Raw genomic sequence first — 7,146 nt, 5'->3', positions numbered from 1 at the left:
GGGGATCCAAGATGGCTGCCATAGATTTAGCCAATTAAATTTCGCTAAGCACCGTCATTTGCAATTGCGCCCTCAATTTACTCAGAAAGTTCAGTACAGCTAGTTACCCGTATGTTTGAAACTCGAGCGTTGCGGTGTTTTGGTATACGATTTTAATTTTCATTCCTTGGTACTTATTTTTGAATAAGATGCTCCACTTGCCTCGTTTTGGCTACAATAGTTTAATAATTTGTTATTACCATTACTCATTATCATTAATGAAATAATAGTCAGTCAGAGGGCTTATTAATATGTAATAATATGTATACTAAGCCTGAAGGTGGCGCCTTACTACGACGGCCATCTTGGATGGTACGCATACATAACTCTGCATTGCTGCGCCATCTTGTCAGCACTCTAGTTGTTTAATAGCTCTATGGGTAGCACAGAGAGCCGGCCGTAGAGATAGAGAGTTTTTTTTTTTGGCGCATGGCGCCATGTTGTACCAGACAGCGTGCGCGCGTATTAGCTTTATAACACTGATGTTGCATAAACTTTCTTTTATTTATTCTGTTCATGAGGACAATTCAATTATGGGATTTTAATATATCCTATCGCGTTAGTTTGTGGCTCGCCAATGTTTTGTTTTGGTGACAACATGGCCGGTGTAAGTCATGTGATTGCGCCACCCAATCACACGCGCGTATAGCAGAATCCCGTAAAACCGAGTTGGCCAAATTCTCTCTATATTCTACATAGGTTTGGGCCTTAAATGAAACACAAGTCTGATTTATTAGTTTTAAATATTCCATATTATTGTGTGGGGTATTGGGTCATACAATAGTTGTTCTATTACATGAAAATAAAAGGGTCTATCATTTCTTTTAAATAATTTGCTCATGTATTTTGTAGCGGCGTCATAAACAACCAAAACAAAACAAGGAAAAAATGAACTACAGCGGACCAACACGATTTACGATAATATCGTTTTACTTGTTTTCTAACTTTTAAGCCTATTTTTCACTTGGCGAATTTATTCGCGCGAATGGAAAGCGGCGGCTCATGTACACGAGGAAAACCGGCTTTACACCAAAGATTTTACTGGGCGCGAAAAGCGAAAATAACATACTAATTTTTGTGGCTGTAAAGCTGGTTTTCCACTAGGCGAATTTATTCGCGCGAATCAAAGCGTCGGTTCGCTTCCTGAGCTCTGATTGGTTGCGCATTTTTTCGCTTCGCAAAAAACTCCAATAAGAATGTGAATATGTATGCGCATGAACTGACGCTTTCGATTCGCGCGAATAAATTCGCCTAGTGAAAAACCGGCTTGAATTCAATTGCACACAAAATGTTATACAGAAAGAGATAAAATATTTATCTATCATTTGGTTAAAAACCAATATAAACAAGAGGCTAACAACGCTAAATATAAAATACAGGTTATAACTACTAAATAGATGCCGGACCGATTTTTGCTTAAAATGGATATGAAACCATTTTCAAAAATCCAATGAATGAATGTTTTGGAATCCTTGGGTAGTCAATAAACCAGTCACAAAATACTAACCTTGAATAATTTGTTGAATTTGAGAAATTAATAAAAACATTTGTAAAGTAATTTCTCCGAAAAATGGCCGATATGTCGATACGCCATTTTTGTTTTCATACGCATCCTAAACCCACTGCGATCGTTCAGATAATTTGAAACAACCGCGTTATATTCCCGACTGTAAGTGATTTGTGATTCGTCAATCAAATTGCACTTGACACGATAATCGCCGACGACACGTAAACAAACCAGAATGCCGAACGGTTGTTGTGTATTTGGGCTTCAATAGAACGCAAATAAGTCACCCAAAAGTATCGTTTTTCCTCTTTCCCAAGAAAGATAATAATATAAAAACTTTTAATAAATGGGTAGAATAAAGGACAACGAGGAAGAAGATGTTGAGGAAATGCCATCTCAGACCAAAAAAGAAAAACAACAAAATTGAAAACATCATATACATATATACCGTACTCGCGCGAATAAGCGCCCGGGCGCTTAAAATATTTTTTTGCACTTTCTGAGGGGCGCTTATTCAAACGGGGCGCTTATTTAAACGGGGCGCTTATGAAAACAGAGTGGAAATTTAGGGGGCGCTTATGGAAATAAATGAAAATCGAGGTGTTCTTATGGGAAATTATTAAATTCAAGAGGCACTTTGTGAATGAAAAAGAGATTATATAAGGACGAATGGTGGTCAGAAATGATAATTGTCCAGAGAACATGGCTAATGACAAGAATGCGTTAATATTTACATAACGATACGATACGATACGATACGATATTCTTTATTGTCATTTGAACAACAGGGTACAAATGAAATTCAAGTGATTGATCAAGGTACAATTTCAGAGAGGAATAAAGAAAAAAGTAAACTAACAAAGAACCCCAAAGAGACATATTCAAATAACTTAAATCTAATGAATCATATTGAATTTATTGAATCTTAATTAATCTTATTGAATCTTATTGGTGGGTGTGGAGTCAGGATCAGGAAAGATATCACCATGACCCTCCGGCTACAGGAATAGGGGACAGCGCTGCCCTGAATCTGCAAAAACAGCCAGAAACTAAAAAATAGCCTGGTAGTCACAGAGACAGAAAACAGCTAACTGTCTGTCGGTGGATCACAGTGAGTCTCCATATCTCCTGAAAAGTCCCCACCCACCAATAAGAGACAGCAATATTTCCAGAAATGACTATCTACTGAAATGTTTATTGAAGACATGAATGGAATTATGAACAAAAGATTGTCTACAACGTTTAGTGTTTTGATTTAAGGTGATTAGTCTGCCAGTTCGGCTTTGCTTATAGTACTTATTTAATGGGTGATCAGGATTCTCGCAGATTTTTTTTAACTGTGCGGAGTATGTCCATTTCATGTAACTCATCCAAATTTTCAGGATTTTCCCCAGTAATTTTGCTGGCCCAATTTACTATTTTAAATAATTTATTTTTTTCAGCTTGTGTAAGATTTGAAAACCAAACAATGGAACCAAAGAGCAGAACACTTCTAATTACACTTTTGAAGAAAAGATTTAAAATTTCACAGCTAATATTGAATGTTTTTAGTTTTCTTAGGAAAAACATCCTTTGACTAGCTCTTTTTGTAATTGATAAAGTGTTTGCTTCCCAGTTTAATGTTTTATCAATGACAACGCCCAGGTACTTAAATTCGTTCACAATTTCAATGTTTTGATCGTGAGAGCATTTGGTACTCTGGTTTTACTGCGTCGAAAATCAAATATGATCTCCTTAGTTTTATCTGTATTTAAAGTAAGATTATTGTTTATACACCATGTGACAAATTCATTAATGGACTGTCTGTACTTTTGCTCATTATTATCCTTAATGGATCCAATGATGACACTGTCATCAGCATACTTGAGTAAGCAGCAGTCATCAACATCAATTAATTAATTGGAATTATTAAAATTGGAAACTAAAAAATTGGAACTATAAAATCAGCGAGAACAAAATGGCTACAGCTAAAAACTTGTGTATTGTGGATTTCACCAAATTTCGCGCATGCGTGTAATTACATCCGTGTGCCTATATCCTCCGAGGCATATGGCTGCCAAATTTGTAAAAAGACAGTCGTAAAAAGAACATTAAAAATGGACTTTAAAAAATAATTTGAGAAATATATAGCCAAATTTTAATCATTTACGATGAAATACATATCCAGGAACAAAAATGTAAAGCGGATTAGCTATTAACCATCACTGTATTGTGTAAATTCTGTCTCTTATACACATCTAGATGTGTATAAGAGACAGGTGCAACATTGCGTCTTTTTATAAATCATTGCTGCTTGAAATTCTTCCTTGCTAAAAACTTGTGTATTGTGGATTTCACCAAATTTCACGCATGCGTGTAATTACATCCGTGTGCCTATCTTCCGAGGCATATGGCTGCCAAATCGTAAAAAGACAGTCGTAAAAACAACATTAAAAATGGACTTTAAAAAATAATTTGAGAAATATATAGCCAAATTTTAATCATTTACGATGAAATACATATCCAGGAACAAAAATGTAAAGCGGATTAGCTATTAACCATCACTGTATTGTGTAAATTGGCAAATAACCTCAACATTCCCTCTCCTCGCAGTACAAATTTATCTTTTTGTGACGTCACAAAAAGATTTTCAGTGACTTTCAGGGGAAATTTTTGGGGGTAAGGCATTGTCCAATACGTTTAATATTGGGTGTCCGAGGTTTTCCAATGACTTTCTAAACAATGATGACAAGATTTTGGATTTCTAGAAACCGTTTCATATTCATTTTAAGTGGACTAAATTTGGCAGGTAATTTTAAAGCTAATCGGTCCGCCGGACCGATTTTGGCCCCGGACCAAATTTTTCCTGACACGCTAATTAATGGGCGGATGTCGACTTTCAGAATGCACTATTGAATATTTATTAAAATGTTACCGGTAGTTCAGATGAACTGAATGAAAAAGATTATCTTATTATGCCAACTGGTATGTATTTAGTTTAAATTTAAACACTCTGAGCTATAAATATTATTAGGCTACAATTGAGATTTTTAAATACATCAGTGATTTGTTTTCGCTAATTCAACACCAGGTAGTTAGTGATCATTGAATTACTTACATATAAAACTCAATCAAACAATAAACATGTATATGTGGTCCGAGTAGCAGCAGTTTGGCGTATAGCTAACAATCTTTGAAATTTGAAGACGTGGTTAAAACGAACCACGGCTAGGGTGGGCTATGGTGTGTCAACCGTGTTACGTCTTTGACCACTTTTGATTTTAAAGAACGAATTTTAAAAAGCTAAACTACGGTAATTACTCTCTAAATACAAAATTGTGACAAGTGAAGTGAAAGAGTGCCTTCATCAGTTGAGTGATGTTTTATTAACTTTTAACCCCCAATTTCTTCAGTCCCGAAGATCTAAAACACAAAAATGGTGTCTGACGAAAAACTCAGGATTTAAGATACAGATTTTTGAATACCGTATTTAAGAGCAGTTGTCTGTAAAAATCAAAGAAATTTAAAAAATAGTGGCAGACTTAAAAATAATGGATTTCTTTCAAATTTTGCACATGGCTATACCTTTGTTAAGAGAAATCAAATATGAAGTTTTATTCACTTTGTGCGTATAATTTCCATGGCAACGGGTAAATTTGTATTTTTGGCAATTGTTGTCATTTTTGGCTGTTTTTAAATGTTAATATTAATAATTTGATACAATATTTCTAATATCTTTATGGTTTATTCATCAAAAATAATGAGCGTGTGTATAAGGTCAATACATTGGGTATCTGTTGCATATTTTTATATGTTTTTTTTTTTTTGGATTTCGTATTTGGGAGAGACCATGTTTTTAAAAAGGGGTGTTTTTCTTTTTTTTCAAATTATGAAAAACTTCCAAATTTTAATTGCTCATAAACCTCAAAGTGGTGTTTTTTTAAAACAGATTTTCTACAAATAGGTAGTTCTAATGCTCCCTTCCAGTTTAAAAAATGTGGGTAAGTAAAAAACGTACAAACAGTGTTGCCAGAAAAACTGGCATTTTTCATTTAAAAAAATTATAATTTACCAGTTTTTTCTGCTGATTTATTCATAGATTCCATTGATTACAACAATAATAAATGTTTTTCTTTAAGTAATGTTGTGATTTAAAAAACGATGTTTGAAGTATCAATGTTGCTATTGTTTTAGCTGTATTAGGTTATGCTAAAAGGCTTTCAGCTGACAGTTGCATATTCCCATGGTAGCATTTTTATCATCTAATGTCTAACCTTTCAATTAAATTTTCATTTGCTCCAAAAGCCATAAGTCGACTATTATCTGACAAGAAACATTACATATATATTCATCAATATATATTGGCAATGGCTAAAAAAATCTTAACTTTCCATGTTGAATTGAACAATTAAATTGAGTTTTCCTAAGTTGAAAATCATAACTCGTCGTTGAAAGCGAATTTATCATGGATTGCTTTTGTCAGAGGGGATGTTTTTCAGAAAGTTAAAAATAAAGTTGTTTACTTTACATGCAATGCAGTATAATTTTTAGTTTAACATTCTTGAAATAAACCTAGCAACACATGTTGTTATAATAGTCATGTATATAATAATATTATGGTTACATGAATTAGGGCCTATATTTTATATTATAGCATTTTCGTATCAGTAAAAAATATATAAATTTACAATAGTTTTTAATGAAAAAATGCTGCTTTTTCTGGCAACACAGTAACGCATATTAAAATACCTTACAACACATTCCTTAGCATGTTGTTAAACTAGTCAGGTAACTATATTTGTTAAGGTTAATGAATTATATTATATTTTATAGCGTTAACTGTTCAGTAAAAAGATGTATATTTATGTTAATTTTCAATAAAAACAATGTTGTTTTCTGGCAATACAGTACAAAATTAGGTTTTAAATTACTTGAAATGAACCTGGCAACACATTTCTTAACATGTTGTTAGACTATTTTTATGTAACTATGTAACATTATTTTGAAATAAATTTACGTTGAAATTATAGTGTTATCCATTCAGTAAAAAATGATATATTTTTATTCAAAAAATGCCGTTTTTTTCTGGCAATACAGCATCCATGTGTGTAAATTACCCACAACTTCTTTTACAGAAAGTTAAAAATACGTTTCTGAGCCATACTTTTGAAAAAAATATATTTAGAGAAAAACCCCCTTTTGTAAATAATGGTATCTTCCAAACAGAATTTTTTACACAATTTTTTTTTGCGATAAATGGAAGTTAATACCTAGCAAGCCCGTAGCCAGGGGGGTTCGTTGGGTGCGAACGAACCCCCCCCCCCTTTTCGTGAAGTGCCCTTTCAACAAAGGCTGGCTAGCCTACACCTTGGGCCTAGCCTAGACCCTATCATTAAAAAAAAAGTCTTACTTTAATACCCAATTGTTAGGCCTACCTAGTAGGCCTAATATAAAAAAATAAATGAAAATAGGGCATTTTCAACAGTTACAACATTATTATTTATTCAGTACAACCGTGTAGGGCTAACCGTTATATTACTATGGATGCAATATTTTATTTTGCAGTATGACCATTTAGGCACCAAAACCATGACTCAGAAATACCGGGATGGTGTCCGGCG

This window comes from Anneissia japonica, unplaced genomic scaffold, assembly GCF_011630105.1.
Source record: "Anneissia japonica isolate Jap-2015-1 unplaced genomic scaffold, ASM1163010v1 scaffold287775_len252212_cov145, whole genome shotgun sequence".
NCBI classification, from domain to species: domain Eukaryota; kingdom Metazoa; phylum Echinodermata; class Crinoidea; order Comatulida; family Comatulidae; genus Anneissia; species Anneissia japonica.
This window is presented reverse-complemented; position numbering follows the sequence as displayed.